The 23,074-nt window shown below is 41.3% G+C and overlaps 1 protein-coding gene across 5 annotated transcripts in view; it reads left to right on the forward strand.

Moving 5' to 3' along the window:
* Positions 1-23,074, forward strand: part of LOC142651776 (poly(rC)-binding protein 3-like) — a 709,653-nt gene that overhangs the window by 90,488 nt on the left and 596,091 nt on the right. The window contains exon 2 of one of the 5 annotated variants that reach the window (XM_075826852.1): positions 20,747-20,868. The exons of 3 other annotated variants lie outside the window; for them this stretch is intronic. The gene's annotated coding sequence lies outside the window, so the exon portion shown is untranslated. The remainder of the gene's footprint in view (positions 1-20,746; positions 20,869-23,074) is intronic. One more of the 5 variants, XM_075826854.1, reaches the window with a different exon arrangement.

Raw genomic sequence — 23,074 nt, forward strand, 5'->3', positions numbered from 1 at the left:
GATGGGCAAGCGCTTAGTGGATACTAAATGGATGATTTATCTCAGTAAAACTAAAGATATAAAAATCCTAAATGACAAAATATGCATTTAAACTACAATGTACATAAAAAGGATATTATTTTTTTTTCTTGAATATACTAATCTACATATTCATCATCAATAAATATATAATGTGATTAAAGGGGTTGTCCACTACAGCTCTGCTCCTATTCACTTGATTAGGAGCAAAGCTGCAGTACTGCTGCTCGGCCGCTATTCAGTGGCCGGAGCCAACTGCTTCCGGCATATACGTCAGGTGCTCGGAGGCAGATGGAACAGCTTAACAGTGGATAGGTCATCAGTTGTCCGGTAGTGGACAACCCCTTTATGCTGTAAAACCTGTTTTCTAAGTAGTAATATTCAAAATATCTGAATAATTGTTTCTACTGAAAGCCACATGTAGAGATGAGCGAACTTATGAAAAGTTCGGTTCGGCTAGTTCGCCGAATTTCACGAAAAAGTTCGATTCGGACCGAACTAGTTCTGACCGAACCTGTAATTTCCGTGCGCCGAGCATGGTACTGTCCAGGGTGCTGATAGAGTTAATGGGCTGCACTAACTCTTTCAGCAACCTTGACAGTACATGCTCAGCGCGCGGAAAATACAATTTTAATGTAATAAAAAAAAAATAATACGTTCATACTTACATTCCTTCTGTCCGGCCTCCAGCGAAGATGTTTTATCCATGTCGCCGCTGCAGCCAATCACAGGCTGTAGTGGCAGTCACGCACGTCAGGATGACGTCAGAAGGCCGGCCTCCAGGGATGACGCTTCATCCCACGTGACCGCCTTAGCAGCCAATCACAGGCTGCAGCGGCCTCTGCAGCCAATCACACGCTCCTCTCCTGAAATACTCTGTGCTGCCTTAAACTCTGTGGACAGGTCAGGATCCTGTTTCTTTTAAATGCTGCACTGTAGCGCAGCCTTATATAGTGAATCGAGCGGGTTCCCTAGCAGCATTTAAAAGAAACAGGATCCTGACCTGTCCACAGAGTTTAAGGCAGCACAGAGTATTTCAGGAGATGAGCACGGCCGGCCACGGACAGCAGGTCGTTTTTCCGAGCCGTGCTCCCATTATAAAGTATAGGAGCATGGCCCGTAAAATAAAAAAATAGAACATGTTCTATCTTTTTAACGGCACGGGCACCTTCCCGTGAGAAAACGGGAAGGTACCCGTGGCTAACAGAAGTCTATGGGCCCGCTATTTTGGGTCGTAATTACGACCTGTAATAACGGGTGTTTTTACGGTCGTGTGCATGAGGCCCCGTAATGACGGGTGGCTACATGTGTGCACCCGTCATTACGGCAGCGTTGCTAGGCGACGTCAGTAAATAGTCACTGTCCAGGGTGCTGAAAGAGTTAACTGATCAGCAGTAACTGTTTCAGCACCCTGGACAGTGAATTCCGATCAGAATATAGAGTAACCTGTAAAAAAAAAAAAAAAGACGTTCATACTTACCGAGAACTTTCTGCTTCCTCCAGTCCGGTCTCCTGGCCGTTGCCTTGGTGACGCGTCCCTCTCGACATCCGGCCCGACATTCCTGGATGACGATACAGCCCATGTGACCGCTGCAGCCAATCACAGGCTGCTGCGGCCTCTGCAGCCAATCACAGGCTGCAGAGGCCTCCGCGTCAGAAAAGAAGGTCGGACTGGAGGAAGAAGAGGGACTCGTCACCAAGACAACGACCGGGTACGTATGAAATGCTTTTTATTTTATTTTTAATCAGCAGCCTCTTTTCTCTATCAGTGATTGATAGAGACAAGTGGCTGCCGGTTTGTATAATATTTTTGACCGGGTTCGGTCAAAACGGGTTCGGCCGAACCCGGTGAAGTTCGGATTCACTGCGAACCAAACTTTTCCCGATGTTCGGACCGAAACCGGGTTCGGCTGTCCCGGTTCGCTCATCTCTAGCCACATGTAGTACAGCATGTTAAAAATCCTCATCCGTTTTTTCTTAGATTTTTTTTTATTTCATGTGTTTCCATTATTTTAAAAAATTTGCAGCATTCTCTGCAAAAATTCTATAATGCTTTATTTCTTCACACAACAAGCCTCTTTAGAGTATGTTCACACGCAGTTTTCAGGAGTTTTTCGGGGCGTATGTGCCTCGCAAAACGCCTGAAAAAACGGAAGCTGGACGCCTCCAAACAAATGCCCATTGCTTTAAATCGGGAAAACTGCGTTTCGTTCAGACGGGGCATATTTTTAAAAAAAAACAACACGTAAAAAGAAGTGCATGCCACTTCTTGAGACGTTTTTGGAGCCGTTTTTCATTGTGTCAATAGAAAAACAGCTCCAAAAACGGCTCCAAAAAATGCATCAAAAACGTTTGATGCTTTAAATACAGCTGAAAATCAGAGGCTGTTTTCCCTTGAAACCTGAGCACCGACCAATATGCTGCTTTTTTCGTGAACAAGGATAATTTATGCGTATGTAAACTGTACATTTGAACAATATATATGAGATGGGACAGAGAAGACAAGTGTTAAATACATTCCAGAAAGCAGTCAAGTGTGAGGAGACGAGTGTGACACAATGCAAATTATCACTTCAAATTGCATATGTTATCCATGGTACTTGGCTGTGTTAATGAGTACAGTATATACACTAGAATTAAAATGTGCCGCAACACTTCTTACTATTCCTAACACCTTCATCATGGTGCAATCTCTCATCTTCCACTCATCTTTTTTCTCCTTAGCCTTTCATCTGTCCTGATCATTTTCAATTTTAGAAAAACATTCCATGATCATAAACTTTTTTTATTTTTTTGTAAAATGTAAATGTGTATGGTAATTTCTATGTCAGTTATTTATTTTTTTTAGCCTAGTTTCACACACAATCTTATATGCATTTTTTTCCGGGGTCTTTAATGCCGTTTGGTGCACATTGAAATCTATAGTAAGATATAAAATGCACTACACACAACTGCTTTATTGTTTGTGGTCTTTTTGTTGCATTTTTTATATCAGCAGCGTTTATGTCCAAATGCAGCATACTCTGGGTATGGCGTTTTTTCTGGCATTTTTCCCATAGGCTTCTCTATAGGACTTCAAAAACGCCAGGAAAAAACATGTGCACAAAGACACTAAATAAAAAACACCACTAAAAATGCCACGAAAATCGCATGATACATTTTAATAACGCTACCGTCTTTAGAAGTGTTTTTTTATGCAACTTGAAACATATCTATGTGTGAAGAAAGCCTAAAATTAGTAGATTTAATTTAAAAAAAACTTACCCGGGGTTGTTATATTAGAGGCATACACTTCCTGATTTTTTAATTTGGTGCGGATATTCGGCTGGATTGACCGCTGCAGATAACCAAAAAAAACTATAGTCACCTCTCCTAACACTGCCATAGCAACGTGTCCATGCTGCCCTGGCTGCTGTCTTCACATGTTTACCCTGTGATGTTTTGTAGGGTTCAAATGTAATGAAGCATCATCACAGCAGGATGGCTGTACACAGAGGAGCCGACAGAGCAGGGACGGGTTGCTATGAGAGCACCAGGAAAAGTGAATACAGTCTTTCTTTTTTTGGAACCTACAGAATTTTCAATGAATACGCAGCAAAATTGCAGCAAACTTCACAACCGTTGGCATTTTTTGCGGAATTTGACTTCTCCATTGAAATTAGTGGGGAAATTTTGCAACAAATGCGCATCCTTTCCACAACATAAATTAACACGAAGCGGATTCTTAACCCGCACCAAAGGTCAATTTATGCACATATTCTGTGAGGAATTTTTCTACAGCGCGTGGATGAGATTTAATAAAACCTCATTCACTTTGCCACTACTGTAATCGCTACTCTATGTACAGGCAGTATCCGTTGTTACTGCGGGGCCGGTCACATGACGTACAGTTGTGTCGTCATGAAGGAAGACTGTGCAACTAGATTTCTGGTCCCCCGAAGGCGCTATCAAAATCTGAAATGTATATTAGCGAGTGCACTCACATACTGCATTGAGTACACTGCTAATACTTTTCGGTCCCCACATAGCCCCTTTAACCCCTTAAGGACACAGCCTGTTTTCGCCTAATGTACCAGGCCAATTTTTTTTAAATTTGACATGTGTCACTTTAGGTGATAATAACTATGAAATGCTTTTTTTTTTCCAAGCGATTCTGAGATTGTTTTCTTGCGACACAAATTTGGTCGATACATTGAGTGTTTATTTGTGAAAAATACCAAAATGTTAAAAAAAATTGCAAAAATTTGCATTTTTCTAATTTTATCGAGGGGTATAGTGAGCATTTTTACCCCACTGATTTTTTGCTTAATTTAATTAGGCTGTGAAAATCTATGTTTTTTTCTAATACAATTTAGTTTTAGCTCAGATTTTTCTATTTTCACAATTGATAAAGGAGAAAAAAACACCCCAAGATTTGTAATGTGAACTCTTCTTAGCACAGCAATACCCCATATGTGGTGATAAACTGCTGTCTGGACCCACGGCAGGGCGTAGAACAGAAGGGGCACCATTTGGCTTTTGTAGCTCAAATTTAGATGGAATGGTTTGCGGCGCCATGTCACATTTGCAATGCCCCTGCGGGACCAAATCAGTGAAAAACCACCCAAAAATTACCCCATTTAGGAAACTGCACCCCTGAAGGAATTTATCGAGAGGTATAGTGAGCATATAGACCCCACCATTTTTTTTCTGAATTTAGTGGAATTAGGCTGTGAAATTGAAAATGAAATTTTTTCTGATAAAACGTGGAAATTTTCAATTTTTGCAAGGAAAAAAGGAGAAAAGCAATTTCTCCATAATACAGTAATACCCCACATGTGGTAATAAACTGCTGTTTGGACACACGGCAGGGCTCAGAGGGGAAGGAACACCATTTGGCTTGCAGAGCTGAAGTTTTGCTGGAATGGTTTTCGGGTGCTATGTAGCATTTGCAAAGCCCCTGAGGGACAAAAACACTGGAAACCCCCTAAAATTGACCTCATTTGGGAAACTAAAGCCCTCAAGAAATTTATCAAGGGGTATAGTGAGCGATTAGACCCCACAGGTTTTTTTGCGGAATTTAGTGGAATTAGGCCGTGGAAATGAATATCAACATTTTTTCCACAAAAATTTTGAAATTTTTAATTTTCACAAGGGTTAAAGGAGAAGAAGCACCACAACATTTGTAAAGAAATCTCTCCCGAGTACGCCAATATCCCACATGTGGTCATAAACTGATGTTTGGACACATGGCAGGGCTCAGAACGGCAGAAGCGGTATTTGGCATGCAGATTTTGCTAGGATGGTTTTTGGGTGCCATGTCACATTTGCAAAACCCCTGCAGGACCAAATCAGTGGAAACCCTGCAAAAGTGACCCCATTTTGGAAAATATACCCCTGAATGAATCTATCTAGCGGTATAGTGAGCATTTTGATCCCAAAGGCTTTTTTACTGGAATTATGCTGTGAAATTGAAAATTACATTTTGTCTCGAAAAACTTTTACAAGGAATAAAGGTGAAAAAGCACCCCAACATTTGAAAAGCAATTTCTCCCGATTACGGCAATACCCCATATGGGGTCATAAACTGCTGTTTTGACACACGACAGGGCTCAGAAAGGCAGAAGCGCTATTTGGCATGCAGATTTTGCTGGATTGTTTTTTTGGCGCCATGTTGCATTTGCAAAACCCTGAGGTACCAGAACCAGTGGAAGCCCAGCCCCCAAGAAGTGACCCCATTTTAGAAACTACACCTCTCAAGACAGTCATCATTTGCCTGGACATATGACAGGGCTCAGAAGTGAAGAGCATTGCAGGGATCTGAGGTCAAATAGTAAAACAAGCCCCCAAGAAGTGACACCTATTTTGAAAACGACACAACTTAAGGCATTTTAAGGGGTGTAGTGAGCATTTTGACCCCGCAGGTGTTTTTTCATTAGAAATTAATTCGCAGCGGATGGTGAAAATTGCAATTTTCCACTGATATGCTATTTTAGTGCCCAGTTTGTGCCACTGAAGACAATTACCTTATAAAATTTTAATTGAGTTGTCCTGAGTATGGCGATGCCATATATGTGGACATGAACTGCTTTTTGGGCACGCTGTAGGGTTCAGAAGGGAGGGAGCACCATTTGGCTTTTGGAGCGCAGATTTAGCTTGGTAGTAGTTCTGTTTGGCGTTTTGCTGGCATTTTAGTTTATAATGTGGGGGCATATGTAAGCTGTGCGGAGTACATCAGGGCATAATAAGAGGGTATAATAATGCAGTAAATAAATAATAATTCATAGATGTGGGGCCAGTGTCGCACTGTTAAATGGTGCCCAATCTTATCCACTTTTGGAACGATTTTCACATTTTGTGTTGTCATATTCTGAGAGCCAGAACTTTTTTATTTTTTCACCACCAGAGTTGTGTGAAGGCTTATTTGTTGCGGGACAATCTGTAGTTTTCATTGGTACCATTTTGGGGTACACGCAATTTTTTTTATCACTTTTTATTCACTTTTTTGGCAAGTAATGTGACCAAAAACTATAATTTCGGATAGTATTTTTTATTCTTTTTTTCTACAGTGTTCACAGTGGGCAATAAAAGACAATTTTACTTTATTCTGCGGGTCGATACTATTATGGCGATACCAAATGTATTTCTTTTAAGTTTTGCAGCGTTTGCATAATAAATGTACTTTTTTCTAAAATAATGTATTTTTTGTGTCACCATATTCTGAGAGCCATAACTTTTTTATTTTTCATTCAAAAAAGCTGTGTAAGAACTTGTTTTTCGCAGAACGGGTTGTAGTTTTTATTGGTACTGTTTTAGGGTACATGCAACTTTTTGATCACTGTTTATTCCATGTTTTGAGAGTGGTGGTGATAAAAAATAGCGATTATGGCATTGTTTTTATTTTTATTTTTTCAGTGTTCACCGCGTGAGAAAAATAACATTGTCATTTTATAGTTCGGGTCGACATCTTCACGATCACATCGTGTCGATGCCGATTGCTTTTGATTGTGGTATTTATGGGGTTAATGGCAAGGATCGGAGCTAGCTGACACCTGCGGCTGATGTCGCTGGCTCAGCTTCTGAGACTGCACCATTTTCCTTTTGCGGCCAGAAGCCTTTTAGGCCCTGCCTCCAGGCGGGACCTAGCACGCTTCTGTACTTGGCAGACAGGAGGCCATTATTAGGCCTCCCGTCTGCCAGAGCACTCATCGGAAACCCGTAAAACACCATAGATGCAGCGCTCGCTTTTGAGCTCTGCATCTAAGGGGTTAATTGGCCGGATAGGAGGCTAGCTCTGGTCCTAGTCATGCAGCAGGGTGTCAACTGTAATATACAGCTGACACCCGCTGGCGACGGTGCGGGCTCAGCTTCTCAGCACGTACTAGCAACACAATGTACCTATACGTTGTGATGTGTTGAGTACCTACCTACCGAGAACAACGTACTAGTACATTGGATGTCGTTAAGGGGTTAATATTTACTGTAGCCCAGCTTGGCTCTTATTAGAGACATAATTTGCTGTGAATCTTTCCGAGTATTCTATGTTATAAATATCATAAATACCTACTTATATAAAAGTGTAATAATATTAAGATACAAGGTCAATATGAGATTTAGGCCTCAGGCACATGACCGTAATTTTTATCCGTAATTACTGATTCGTAATTGAGGATAAAATATTGACCCATTCATTTCTATCGGCCACGGACACCTACACATATATTTACAAAGGTGTGTGTCCGGGCCGTAGAGATGACCCGCAAAAAATAGGACATGTCCTATTTTTCGCATTTACGGACCGTGCTCCTATACTTATTACTGTGAGTATGGTCCGCAAATACGGGTGTCTTCCGTGGCCCGTGCGTGCAGTATTTACTGAACGTCAATACTGCACGGTTGTGTGCATGAGGCCTTACAGCTTATCTACCGTACTATAACAGAGAACAAGACATTCGTAGGACAATGAACTGAAAAAAAATGCAATAAACTGAATTACTCATATTAAAGAAGATAAGTTTGCACAAGGATTATGCACTGAATGCTTCTTTCAAAATATATTTAGTTAGTTTTACAGTCTGCAAAATTGATAAGACCAAAACTAAGTTCTAATTTTCAGTGGAAACATTTTATATTTACTCTATTGTGCTTTATTTGGGAAGAGATACACACAAGGATAAGTAATATTACATTTGGGTTGATAGAAAATCCAGACCAGGCCTTGCACAAATATTTTTTTTTCCTATTCTGAGTCAGAGCTGTCAGAGCAGTAAAATTATCAGCTCATGATGAAAGTGCCCGGAATATAAGGATGAAAATGCTGCTATATCATAAATAAGAATCGTACAGATTATGCTAATGAAGTCCCTGAAGTATGAAGCTATGCTTTTATGATACATGTGACACTAAACCTCTCAGGAATCAACACTAGCAAAGCATTAATTTATTTATTAATCCCTTTACGCTTGTTCAGACTTGCAGACATTGCATTGATAACTTGTTCATGCTAGTTTTGCAGTTGTCCCTTTCACTGTAAGGCAGGGATCACAAAAGGTTTTAACAAAAAAAAATTATATTTTATATTTTTATAGAAATAAAGCATATGTTTTAAAAGGTAACACAGTAACATACTTTGTAAGGCTGAAAATAGAATTAAAGGAGTTGTCCGTGATCACAAAAAAATGGCCCAGGGGGTAAATGCCATCAAATAATAAAAGAAGCCTAACTTTCCTGTTAAATGCATTAACGATCGCTTTTCCCTATGCATTAAAGATCATTGCTCCTTGTGAATGGCGCTAACGAGCACCGTTCAAAATGCTGTATCGTCAATTGGCCCTCACTTTTATTTTTTTGGGTCATGTAAAACCACCTTTAATGAATACTGTCCTCCCTTGTGTTAATTACTTTATGATGGCCTAATTCTCACCCCAATGTACCCCACTAGTAATCTGAGCATGTTCCATTAATAACCAGCCTTTTTTTTCTATCACTGAGCAAATTATTTAACCTCTTAAACAAATTTTCCCCCAGCCCCAGCATTCTCATTTCATGTATCAACCTTTTATGTGGCACAGTATTCAATGTTTTGTAAAAATCAAGATATATTACATCCAATGACTCACTCTGGTCTAGTCTAGAACTTACCTCCTCATAGAAGTTGATCAGATTAGTTTTTCAGGACCGATTCGTCATAAAACCATGCTGATATAGAATTATATTTTTACTTTTATTAACATATGTTAGGATACTGCAGCATCTACAAAATCTTTAAACATATTACCCACAAATGAGGTTAAACTTACACGCTTATATTATAGCTTCGAGGCTCAGTTTTTTACCCCTTTTTGAATATCGGCACCACATTTGCTATGTGCCTTTAGTTCTTAAGGGGTTGTCTCATATAGATAAACTTTTCTACAAAGGAGGACCCATTGACAATTAGCAGTTTGCAGTAGGTCTGGCAACTGAAACGTAGGGATCAGATTTTACTTCTACAGGACGCTGTGGGTGGGTGGACGCACACTGGCAGCTATAGAAGAAATGTGGTATTGCATTGTACCTATTTGCTGCAAGTTTTCGCTCCGGTTAACAGAGTGGGTATAGGACAGGGGTTGTGCTAATCAGACAACACCTTTGAAAGGAATTCTCTGTAGTGTAACTAATAATCATGAGGTTTATAGCAAAATTTAGAATAAACGTTACCCTTTTTTTTAGGTCTCATTGCGATTGCATTAAATTATATATTTTGTCGTCTTAATTACCAGTCTATTCAAAATCATATGCTTGTCAAAGAAAAAAGTACAACATTATCACAATCCAGAAAAAGCGAGTACAGTATAAGGGAATGAATTTGGTTATATCTATGGAACTAAGCCTGGCTGGCCTATCAAGGCTCAGGAGTAATGTGCAAATGGAGTTCATAAACTGAGGGCCAACAACAAAAAGTGTAGACTAACCAGAGGAGACAAGGAAGACACAAGGAGGGATGATGCTTGGGCCGCGTCACGCAGAGTAGTCGACAATACTCTAAAGAGGGATGTGTGTGGCTGGAAAGACATCCTAGGTTCCTAGATTTTCTCAAAGGATTTTAGGATGCCTCGCGATAAAGTAATCAATAAATTTTATTAAAGTTATAGGTGCCAAAACATAAAATGATATAACATATTTAGTATTCTTACAAATAAAAACTGCAGTGGAATACATTTTTTTTCTGCATTTTTGGCCAAACCATTTTTTTTAATTAAACGCTAATGTATGTACCAAAAAAATGTCACCTACATAAAGTACAACTGCAGAAAACAAAGCCTTATACAGATACGTTGAATATTTATTTTTTTATCGAAATTTATGACCGCCAGAATGTGGAGGAAAAATGTAAAATTGTTCTGGTCCTCAAGGATAAACTTGGCCCACCTTCCAGGGGGTTAAACAGGCAGGACTTTGACTAAAAGGGATTTTCATACTTCAGCATATGCCCTGAATGTCATATAGGCAGCACGGTGGCCCAGTGGTTAGCACTATTGCCATGCAGTGCTGTGGTCCTGGATTCAAATCCAGCCAAGGACAACATCTGCATGGAGTTTGTATGTACTCTCCGTGTTTGCGTGGGTTTCCACTGGGTACTCTGGTTTCCTCCCACACACCAAAAACATACCGATAGGGAATTTAGATTGTGAGTCCCAATGGGGACAGTAAAAGAGAGGACCTCTGTACAGTGCTGCGGAATAAGTTGGTGCTATATAAGTAACAGGAATAAATAAATAAATAAATAAATAGGTGGGGGTCCTGATGGCAGCCATACATAGAAGACCTAATAGAGAGTTTACTGCACATGGTTGCGGCTCTTTCTATTGAAGTCTTTGGGAGTTACAGAAAGAGCCGAAAATGCAGATATGCCTTAATTGTCTGTGCATAAATATTTGATGTATTGGTTATGCCCACACATATTGCATCAGAGCTTAAGTGTTCATGTCACAATGGAAAATATTTAATTGTCATCAGAAATAGGAGCATTGATAGTAAACTCTCGAGACGTAAGATGTATTGTAGTGCTACTTTCAACTATTCTCTAAGAACATTATTTTATCATGCAACATAACATACATTTGTTTATCTAGGTCCCTGGTTTGAGAGCTATCCCATACGATCCTCTGATTTAAATGCTAATAACTTTATTCTAAATTGTATTATTTTAAAGAAATACTCAGGCCTTTGTTATATAGATGACTATACTACAGAAGTGTTTATTTTGTATGGAGTAGTTCTTAGCAAATCTTTAAAAGTTGCTGAAGGTGACACAGGATGACACCAGAGCTAGATTATATAGTAGATTATAACTAGATAACCTACACAATGCTGAGAAGACTGAGAGTTGAGCTATAATCTGAAAATAGAATTTCAGTCAATAACTGACAGGTTTAATAGGTTGTAGTGAAATGTTGAATTCAACAATAACTGGCAATATTTCTGTCAAAGGGCAGCTATAAATGGACAGATCTTATTTCTCCTATGATTTAATTGTCAGAGCAAAACAATTCACAGAAAATTCTATCCTCAGTTCAAATAGAAATAATTCATTGCTTTGACTGTAGTAGATCTACTGCAGAAAGGAAACCTCATTATTTTCATTCTATACAAGATACAGCATTATTTTTATGTATTTATATGCTCAATTTAAATCATATCAAATGGCTTCAAATGGGTATTCCCATCTGAGAAATCTATTCTCTATCCACGGTCTATGCCAAAAATGTCTGAAACATGTGGGTCATAACTCAGGGACGCATACCTATCTACAGAACGGGGGTCATCTGACACTCGTCCCGCCTGGTCATGCAGTTGCTTGCTGACGTATTCGTGGAAAAATTAATGGAGAGTATGCTGAGCAAATATATTCAGTTATCAACATGCACCCTGTGAGTATTGTCAGCAGCAGAGGTAGAGCTGTTAGGCTGGGTTCACACGAGGGCATTACGTCCGTAATTGACGGACGTATTTCGGCCGCAAGTCCCGGACCGAACTCAGTGCAGGGAGCCGGGCTCCTAGCATCATAGTTATGTACGATGCTAGGAGTCCCTGCCTCTCTGCAGGACAACTGTCCCGTACTGTAATCATGTTTTCAGTACGGGACAGTAGTTCCACGGAGAGGCAGGGACTCCTAGCATCGTACATAACTATGATGCTAGGAGCCCGGCTCCCTGCAGTGTGTTCGGTCCGGGACTTCTGGCCGAAATACGTCCGTCCATTACGGACGTTAATGTGCTCGTGTGAACCCAGCCTTAGAGATTTGTTGTAGCACTAAAGAGCTAAACAAAGTATCACTGTTGTGTGATTGTAGAGGATCTCATGAAATTCTGATCAAACAATGATAGCAAAGTAATGGAACAATTATATAATTTGTGTTGGAAGAGTTACAAGTCATTTTTGATAATAAACCAGGAACATTATCTAATATTTGTGCTTGCCACCAAGCTTTCTTTTGAGTTTATGATACAATAAAAATACAGAATATGAATTTCTAATGTTCTGCACATGGAGACTAACTGCAAATAGAAATTAATATATTAACAAATCACCATGTACCTTAAGTAGCAGTCATCAATAAACTATAGGTAGGATATACTGAAAAGAGAAGAATGCAACTGTAAAGGTGCTGGTTCTCGGTTCTAGTTTCCAATAGACGAGACAATAATAGTCAGCAGTAATACAGAGTAGCACTAAAAGCATTGTATTTCAAGGAGTTGTACTTCAAGAAGTTGTAGTGCAGCCAGCTGGAATAAGGAATAGCCGTTATTGGGTTGGTGCAGGCTAACCCGGGATGCAGTTTATGGAATATACTTGTCTTTGCCCTAAACCCCTACAAGGGGTTGTGGCGTTTTCTGCAGGGGGAGTCGCGATTCCCAGGATAGTCCTCAACTGATGGCTGGGTTGCAGTTGAAGGAGTACAATGGAGAGAAGGATCAGCCATGGTCAGACATACTGTATGCAGAGTTCTGTATACAGGAGCCAAATATCAGCTGAAGTCAGATGTATGCAGAATTCAGTTGCAGAATTACAGACATATGCAGAGTTCGGTACACATGAGTAAAAGTGGTTAATCATAGGGAAGCTGGATTGCTGGTAAGCCAGAATAATCAAGCACCGGAAGTACAAAGCTGTGGGTAAATTCACAACAGCAAATACTGTGAATACTGTCATCGCCTTCAAATGCTCGCTGCTCCGTTGTTTAATTATAGCAGCAAGAATGTATATCCCTCGCTCTCCTTATGGGTGTCCAAAGTTAACGACATTACGCAAATGGAAAATGTAATATCCTTTATGAATGTGACATACAACAGATTTCATAGGATGGTATTCCTGGATGGAATTTCAGAAATCAGATGAATACCGCTCCCTTCTATGAGGCTCTTGGAAGAGTAGGATGGAGTTAATAACATCAGAAAGTGTCGAGGCCAACTTTGTTTTTTGTTTTTTTATTAATTATTTATTAACTTTTTTTTTCTTCTCTCCTCTCTCCTTTTTTTTTATTAGTCATATATATATATATATATATATATATATATATTTTTTTTTAGTAAAATTTAGTATTCTATTTGTTTTTCACCTTAGATAAATCTGTAAATAAAATGTCTTGTTATGTATGAATATTTACTCTAGTAGTAGGAAGGGTACAGTAACAAAATGTTTGAGCCTTACCATAGAAAAGCCACAAACTCATCTAACCTTTATCATGGCAAACAAAAAAGAAGAACACATTTAATCTCTAATTTCTCTGTAAAGGTCAAAGTGGTGACCAAAAACTGACCGTGCAATAATGCAATGATCAAAGGATCAATATTACAAGCTCAGGTCCATAAGTGGGAAGGCAAGTGTTCTTTAACCCATGGTACTACTGTTGCTAAGACGTGAAAACAAATCCCTGTAAACATGCTAGACCTGGATCAATGGAAAAGCAGACAAGATTCAAAGACTTTCAACTTCTACTTAACCAAAAAGAAACAATGAATGTTGAGATTTCCCTCGCATTCTACACATAGTGCTACTTGTGATTTAGATTAATTTCCATCACGTGAAACCAATGTTATTAATATAAACAGCATAGAACATTTGCTTCACTGTGTTTCTGTGCATTAAACAAACCATAACTGACAATATTTCATCCCAAACCTTTTTAACATAATCGCAGCTTGAAATGTCTTTATATTCCTCTGCAAGAAGCAGTGATCAAAATGGTTATGATTCAAGCTTGCCAGGTTTCTAAGAAACCAGTTAGAGTATATGCTTTTCTTTCATCATAATACAAATTAATACGGCTAAAAAGAGAAACATTATGCAAGAATTCAGATAACATTATTTCCTATTATGCAGAGAAAGCTGTAATCATGTATTAATCGAATGTTTTTATCTGGTTCAGACCTGCACTGCCAAATAAATTATGGTAGTTCATGGTTATTGGTTCTTTCATTTAGAATAACAAGGGAACGTTGAAGATATAAAACATGTTTTCTTGCACAATGTTCTATAGAAGATATTGAATTCCATGATCTTTATAAGTCTAGTATTATTGTATGCAATGTATGGTAATTACATCCACTAAAAAAGATTGAGGAGAAGATACCTCAAATAGAGCTAAAAATCAAACTTGAACTAGTTTATGGAAACGCTCTATTATTGTGTAATATTATAACAGGTGGTATCATTATCCATTTTTGGAGTTCAGATTTTTCTTATAAATAAAAACAAAACATTGCAACCAAAATTTACCACCAAATTAAAGTATGTGTCACGAAAAATCTCAGATCGCTTGGATAAGTAAAATCATTCCAAAGTTACTACCAAAAGAATGTCGCACGTCCTGAAGTCCAAAATAGGCTGCGTTCTTAGAGAATTAACCTCTTGGTGCCGCAAGCATTTTTGTTTTTTTCATTTCAAAAGCTGTGATTTTTTTTATTTTCCCATAGACATAGCTGTATGGAATCTGGGAAATTGAAAAAATTGTACTGGAAAACTGAAAAATAATTCTTTGTGGGGAGGAATAAAAAAAAAAAAACAGCCATTCCTCCATTTTACTTTGTGTTTCATTATTACAGCGTTCATTTGCGGTAAAACTGACATGTCAGTGAGGTGACCAAAAAACAGCAACCCTGTGTAAAGGATCTGCCAGGCACTACGTCTGGGTATACTCCCAGGATTAATCAGTCGACACCTGAGGCCAGACCTCTGAGACTGACACCTGCTCCCACCAATCAGGGTGGCAGGCTCAGGAGTGGGAGAGCCTATCGCGGCCTGGTCAGTCAGAGTTAGCTCCGCCCCCTGTCCATTTATACCTGCCGTTTTCTCTTCCTCCTTGCTTGTTATTCTTCTTGGATTCCTGGCCCCACTGCTGCCTTGCTCCAGCCTGCTTCTGCCGTGCTTCTGCCTTGCTTCAGTTCCGTTTATCCTGCGTTGCTCTGCCCCTGGCTTGCTTCTGCTCCGTGCTCCCGTTTGTATACTCCACTACTTCCTGATCTTGACTGGCTCATTCACCGCTCCGTTTCCTCGCGGCGTTCCGTGGGCTACTGTATTCCCTTGCGTGTTCCCTGTTTGTACTCCCTTGCACTTAGACAGCGTAGGGACCGCCGCCAATTTGTACCCCGTCGCCTAGGGCGGGTCGTTGCAAGTAGGCAGGGACAGGGCGGTGGGTAGATTAGGGCTCACTTGTTCCCTTCACCTCCTTCCTGCCATTACATAATAACAAGCCCTTACCTAGTCTACCATTTCTTCTACGCTGACGCTATCATGGACCCCCTTGAGACCCTGACCCAGCAGATGCAGGGCCTCTCCCTACAGGTCCAGGCCCTGGCTCAGAGGGTCAATCAGTCTGATGCTGCCTTTGTAGTACCCCTCACCTCACCTTTAGAACCCAACCTCAAGTTACCTGACGGGTTCTCAGGGGACCGTAAGACTTTTCTCTCCTTCCGGGAGAGTTGCAGACTTTATTTCCGCCTAAGACCTCACTCCTCAGGTTCCGAGAACCAGCGGGTGGGTATCATTATATCCCGACTCCAGGAAGGGCCCCAAGAGTGGGCCTTCTCCTTGGCTCCTGACGCCCCTGAACTTTCCTCCGTTGATCGGTTTTTCTCTGCCCTCGGTCTCATTTACGACGAGACTGACAGGACTGCCTTAGCCGAGAGTCAGCTGGTGACCTTACGTCAGGGTAGGAGACCTGTTGAGGAATACTGTTCTGATTTTAGAAAGTGGTGCGTAGCTTCTCGGTGGAACGACCCGGCCCTAAAGTGCCAGTTTAGGTTAGGATTATCTGACGCCCTGAAGGATCTGCTGGTTAGCTACCCCTCTTCTGACTCCCTAGACCAGGTTATGGCCCTAGCAGTACGACTTGACCGACGTCTCAGGGAACGTCAGCTTGAACGTTTCAATGTTTTCCCCTCTGACTGCCCTGTGATTCCCCCTGAGGTCCCGTCTCCTCGCTCTTCCACGGAGGACTCGGAGGTACCTATGCAACTCGGGGCCTCCATGTCCCCTCGACAACGTAGAGAGTTTCGCAGGAAGAATGGTCTCTGCTTCTATTGTGGGGACGACAAGCATCTACTGAACACCTGTCCCAGGCGCAAGAATAAGCAGCCGGAAAACTTCCGCGCCTAAGTGATCATCGGGGAGGTCACTTGGGCGCACAGGTATTTCCCGTTAATACTAAACGCAATAAGATTTTGCTTCCCTTTCAGGTCTCGTTTGCTGGCCGGTCTGCCACTGGCAGTGCCTTCGTGGATTCGGGCTCATCTGCTAATATCATGTCTGTGTAATTTGCTATGTCTCTAAAAATGCCTTTTATTGATTTACCTTATCCTATCCCGGTAGTGGGTATCGACTCCACTCCTCTTGCTAATGGTTATTTTACTCAGCATACTCCTGTTTTTGAACTCCGTGTTGGCTCCATGCATTTGGAGCAGTGCTCTGTACTGGTGATGCAGGGATTATCGTCCGATCTGGTATTAGGTCTTCCCTGGTTGCAGCTGCATAATCCCACGTTTGATTGGAATTCTGGGGATCTCACCAAATGGGGTAGTGATTGCCTGATGTCATGTCTTTCGGTTAACTCTATTTCTCCCCGGGAAGAGGTAAACACGCTTCCTGATTTTGTGCAGGACTTCGCTGATGTGTTTTCTAAGGAGGCCTCCGAGGTGTTGCCCCCTCATAGAGATTACGATTGCGCCATCGATTTGGTGCCTGGTGCCAAGCTTCCTAAGGGGAGGATATTTAATCTTTCATGTCCTGAACGTAAAGCTATGAGGGATTATATCCAAGAATGCCTGGCCAAGGTTTTCATTCGCCCCTCGACTTCTCCTGTAGGTGCTGGCTTCTTCTTCGTGGGGAAGAAGGATGGTGGTCTTAGGCCGTGCATTGATTATTGGAACTTGAATAAGGTCACAGTAAGGAACCAGTATCCCCTTCCTTTGATTCCGGATCTTTTTAATCAGGTTCAGGGGGCCCAATGGTTCTCTAAGTTCGATCTACGGGGGGCATATAACCTTATCCGCATCAAAGAGGGGGATGAGTGGAAAACTGCGTTCAACACGCCCGAAGGTCATTTCGAATACCTAGTCATGCCCTTTGGGTTGTGTAATGCCCCTGCCGTCTTCCAGAATTTTATTAATGAAATTCTGAGAGATTACCTGGGTAATTTTCTTGTAGTGTACCTTGATGACATACTGGTGTTTTCCAAGGACTGGTCCTCGCACGTGGAGCATGTCAGGAAGGTCCTCCAGGTCCTTCGGGAAAATAATCTGTTTGCGAAGACCAAAAAATGTGTGTTTGGGGTACAGGAGATACCATTTTTAGGTCAAATCCTCACTCCTCATGAATTCCGCATGGACCCTGCCAAGGTTCAGGCTGTGGCGGAATGGGTCCAACCTGCCTCCCTGAAGGCGCTACAGTGTTTTTTGGGGTTCGCTAACTATTACAGGAGATTTATTGCCAACTTCTCGGTCGTCGCTAAGCCTCTTACGGACCTCACTCGCAAGGGTGCTGATGTCCTCCATTGGCCCCCTGAGGCCGTCCAGGCTTTTGAGACCCTCAAGAAGTGCTTTATCTCGGCCCCCGTGCTGGTTCAGCCCAACCAAAGGGAGCCATTTATTGTGGAGTTTGACGCGTCCGAGGTGGGAGTGGGGGCCGTCTTGTCCCAGGGTACCAGCTCCCTCACCCATCTCCGTCCCTGTGCTTACTTCTCTAGGAAGTTTTCGCCCACGGAGTGTAACTATGATATTGGCAACCGCGAACTTTTAGCCATTAAATGGGCTTTTGAAGAGTGGCGTCACTTCTTGGAGGGGGCCAGACACCAGGTAACGGTCCTTACTGACCACAAGAATCTGGTTTTCCTAGAATCTGCCCGGAGGCTTAATCCTAGACAAGCTCGTTGGGCACTATTCTTTACCAGATTTAATTTCTTGGTTACCTATAGGGCTGGGTCCAAAAATATTAAGGCTGATGCACTGTCACGTAGTTTCATGGCTAATCCTCCTTCTGAGAAGGATCCTGCTTGTATTTTACCCCCTGGTATAATTGTTTCTGCCACTGATTCTGACTTAGCCTCTGACATCGCGGCTGATCAAGGTTCAGCTCCCGGGAACCTCCCTGGGGACAAACTGTTTGTTCCCCTGCAATACCGGCTAAGGGTACTCAAGGAAAACCATGACTCCGCTCTATCTGGTCATCCTGGCATCTTGGGTACCAAACTCCTCATTACCAGAAACTATTGGTGGCCTGGGTTGCCTAAAGACGTTAGGGCTTACGTCGCCGCTTGTGAGGTCTGTGCTAGGTCCAAGACCCCTAGGTCCCGACCTGCGGGCTTACTACGTTCCTTGCCCATTCCCCAGAGACCTTGGACCAATATCTCCATGGATTTTATCACCGATTTGCCTCCATCTCAGGGCAAGTCGGTGGTGTGGGTGGTAGTAGACCGCTTCAGCAAGATGTGCCACTTTGTGCCCCTTAAGAAACTACCTAACGCCAAGACGTTAGCTTCTTTGTTTGTGAAACACATTCTGCGTCTCCATGGGGCCCCAGTCAATATCGTTTCGGACAGAGGGGTACAATTTGTTTCCTTATTTTGGAGAGCTTTTTGTAAAAAGTTGGAGATTGATCTATCCTTCTCCTCCGCCTTCCATCCCGAAACTAATGGCCAAACGGAAAGGACTAACCAATCCCTGGAACAATATTTAAGGTGTTTCATTTCTGACTGTCAATTTGATTGGGTCTCATTCCTTCCCCTCGCCGAATTTTCCCTGAATAACCGGGTCAGTAACTCGTCAGGGGTCTCCCCGTTTTTCTGTAATTTCGGGTTTAATCCTAGGTTCTCCTCCGTTTCCCCTGGTTGTTCCAATAATCCCGAGGTAGAGGACGTTCATCGGGAACTGTGCACAGTCTGGGCCCAGGTTCAGAAGAACCTAGAGGCGTCCCAGAGCGTACAAAAGATTCAGGCTGATTGTAGACGTTCTGCTAACCCCCGGTTTGTCGTCGGGGATCTGGTGTGGTTGTCGTCGAGGAACTTGCGCCTTAAGGTCCCGTCCAGGAAGTTTGCTCCCCGATTTATTGGACCTTATAAGGTCATTGAAGTCCTCAACCCTGTATCCTTCCGTCTGGAGCTGCCCCCATCCTTTCGCATACACGACGTCTTCCATGCCTCCCTCCTGAAATGCTGCTCCCCGTCCTGGTCCCCCTCGAGGAAACCTCCTGTTCCCGTTCTCACCCCTGAGGGGGTGGAATTCGAGGTGGCCAAGATTGTGGACAGTAGGATGATCCAGGGCTCCCTCCAGTACCTGGTCCATTGGAGAGGATACGGGCCAGAGGAGAGGACTTGGGTACCTGCTCGAGATGTTCACGCTGGGGTATTGATCAGGAGGTTCCACCTTCTCTTCCCCACTAAACCGGGTCCTCTTAGTAAGGGTCCGGTGGCCCCTCATAAAAGGGGGAGTACTGTAAAGGATCTGCCAGGCACTATGTCTGGGTATACTCCCAGGATTAATCAGTCGACACCTGAGGCCAGACCTCTGAGACTGACACCTGCTCCCACCAATCAGGGTGGCAGGCTCAGGAGTGGGAGAGCCTATCGCGGCCTGGTCAGTCAGAGTTAGCTCCGCCCCCTGTCCATTTATACCTGCCGTTTTCTCTTCCTCCTTGCTTGTTATTCTTCTTGGATTCCTGGCCCCACTGCTGCCTTGCTCCAGCCTGCTTCTGCCGTGCTTCTGCCTTGCTTCAGTTCCGTTTATCCTGCGTTGCTCTGCCCCTGGCTTGCTTCTGCTCCGTGCTCCCGTTTGTATACTCCACTACTTCCTGATCCTGACTGGCTCATTCACCGCTCCGTTTCCTCGCTGCGTTCCGTGGGCTACTGTTTGTAGTCCCTTGCACTTAGACAGCGTAGGGACCGCCGCCAAGTTGTACCCCGTCGCCTAGGGCGGGTCGTTGCAAGTAGGCAGGGACAGGGCCGTGGGTAGATTAGGGCTCACTTGTTCCCTTCACCTCCTTCCTGCCATTACACCCTGATACTGTGATTTTTTTTCCTATGCTGTCCATCCAGATATTTTAATAGTTTGGACTTTTATGGACGCCGCGACACCAATTATGTTTACTTTCTTTTTTACATTACTTTAGTAGAAAAATGGGAAAAGGTCTCTTTTGTTAACTTTTAATATTTTTTATTTTTTGTACATTAATCAAGATTTAATTTAACTATTTTATTTTACTTTTTTTTGTCCCCAAGGAGACTTCAACAAGCAATCATCCGATAACTTACTTGTAATATACAGCCGACGCATGCATGATCCATACTCACCCTTGATGCATGTGATTTGATGAGATTTTTCCTGTCCTGATTCCTGCCAGGTACAGTGTTGTCATTGATGGTATATTGGATTCCATATCAATAAACCATCCATATCCATATCTATATCTTGCCTGGTTTAAATGATGGTAAATAAATATGTATATGTGAGTACGATGCAGGGGACGGTGCTCTGTGTATTTCAGTATTGCGCACATTGACCTAAATAGAAGCTGTAATGAAAAGAATATGAATCAGACTCCTTAGCAGTAAAAGTTGTCTTTTTATATACATATATATATATATATATAATGTATGCAGGTAGGGAAATGGAAGATTGAACCTCTGATGCCTAAAATAATATACTGTAAATGCTTGGTAAGGCAATTTCCCAGCATTTATTATATATTCAGAATAGCTAAGGGGACACTAAAAGTTGATTTAAAGATCATAGTGTGCAGTTGGATTGTTCTCTGGGCTTATATACTGTATATCCTGGAAATACTGCTTGATTTAATGCTTCTTATACATTGTTCATAAAGCTCTTCTGTACACCCCGAACTACCACAAGTCTATTATAGAAACAGTCAAAAACGAACTCTCTATAAGTTTGATTTAATGGATATCTTAGTGTGTGGTGTATGCGTATTTGGGGTACCTTGGTCCAACAAAGAAAATTATTTTCAAAGATCATCCTCCATCTTTTCAAAACCAGTGGTTGTGAACTCTGTTAGTTTGTAACTCTGTTAGTTCACATTAGTTGGTAGTCAGACCTTACTCCACTTGATACATGCAGGTAACTTGCCTTATCGTGCTACCGTAAATGGTAAGCACCAAGGTAATCTCCTTATATTTGTGTCTCTACAACACTTTTTCTTATTATTGAGGCGTTTTTACATTCTGCTAGACTGGCTATTGTGTTGTTTATTGCAGGGATTTCTATCAATACTAGCAGCATTACAAATGAAACATTGTGCTCAAAACAGCACAACATGTAATCTACCTTCAAAAGCCAGAAACTAAAAGCAAACAAAACTCATCACAGCCAAGATTCACTTCTCAATAGATGAAATACAAAAAAAAATCTACATTCTATTCTGATACAAATATTGATGCCATTAAAACGTAGAATCTTCACTCTAAGCAAAGTAAAGCTCAATATTATTCCTCAATCAAAGTTGATCCTTGCTCATGTGAAATAAAAATAACACACTCAGTCTAGACATGCATACATTATAGCACCAAAATAACAATGACGCCAATTACGCCTATCTATAGTTTATCTATTCCTCAGTAGTTTATACCTTTTAATGGCCAACTGAAAAGATGATGACAAATAGTAAGCTGTTAAACCATCTAAGTAGTCTCAAAAGCTTGTTATTTCTCATCATTTTTCCAGTTAGCCATTAAAAGTTATAAACTACTGAGGACGCTCAAATTCTTTAACCATGATTTTTCAAAAATCATCAAAACCCACTGTAAATATAATTTAAAGACATATGTTACACTGCTATTTCAGTTATAAAGAAGATGTTCCACCACTCAGACATACAACATCTCCTTAATCTGGCATACACTAGGACAGACATTCTAAAAATCTAGCACAAAATTGCAAAATAATCTGGAAAATAAAATAGAAGACTAGATGACCAATTATGAGACTCATAAAAAGCAAAAAAAATAAAGTGAAATGTATATGTTTTAAGGCTGTCCAATAATCATGTATATTTGATAATCCTGTGGTAATCTGGCACCTATGAGGTTCCAATAATGTTAGGTTTTAGGACATTTTGTGTAACTGTCGGCTAAAATACTGTATTCTGTAACAAAGAGCTAACATATGGGCACAAGTACTTTTGTGCAGCTTGCCTTTTCTTTAGCACAATAAATACGCTAAATCAAATTATTTTTCCCACAGGCAAGTTAACCATATAATGACCTTTCACTTCTGTTTGTAGTTATGGAACAATTAACTTTTACATAGCCAGTGGTAACTACATACATAATTACCCTTTCAATTTAGGTGGCATTATTGTACATATTAAATACAAATGCCACTGGCAGCACAGATCTAATTAAAAAAAATAATTGCTTGCAGCGAAATCAGGCTTTGTTATCATTTTTGACAATTATATAAGGGAGATTCTTTCTTTAAATAGTCTGTACATTTATGAAGGTTATAACAAATGTATTAATGAAATTTTTACTCAATGAACTATCACAAATAAATTGAAGTATTGTACTTAAACAAGTGCACAAAGTTTATTT

The sequence above is a fragment of the Rhinoderma darwinii genome, chromosome 5 (assembly GCF_050947455.1).
Source record: "Rhinoderma darwinii isolate aRhiDar2 chromosome 5, aRhiDar2.hap1, whole genome shotgun sequence".
Lineage (NCBI taxonomy): Eukaryota > Metazoa > Chordata > Amphibia > Anura > Rhinodermatidae > Rhinoderma > Rhinoderma darwinii.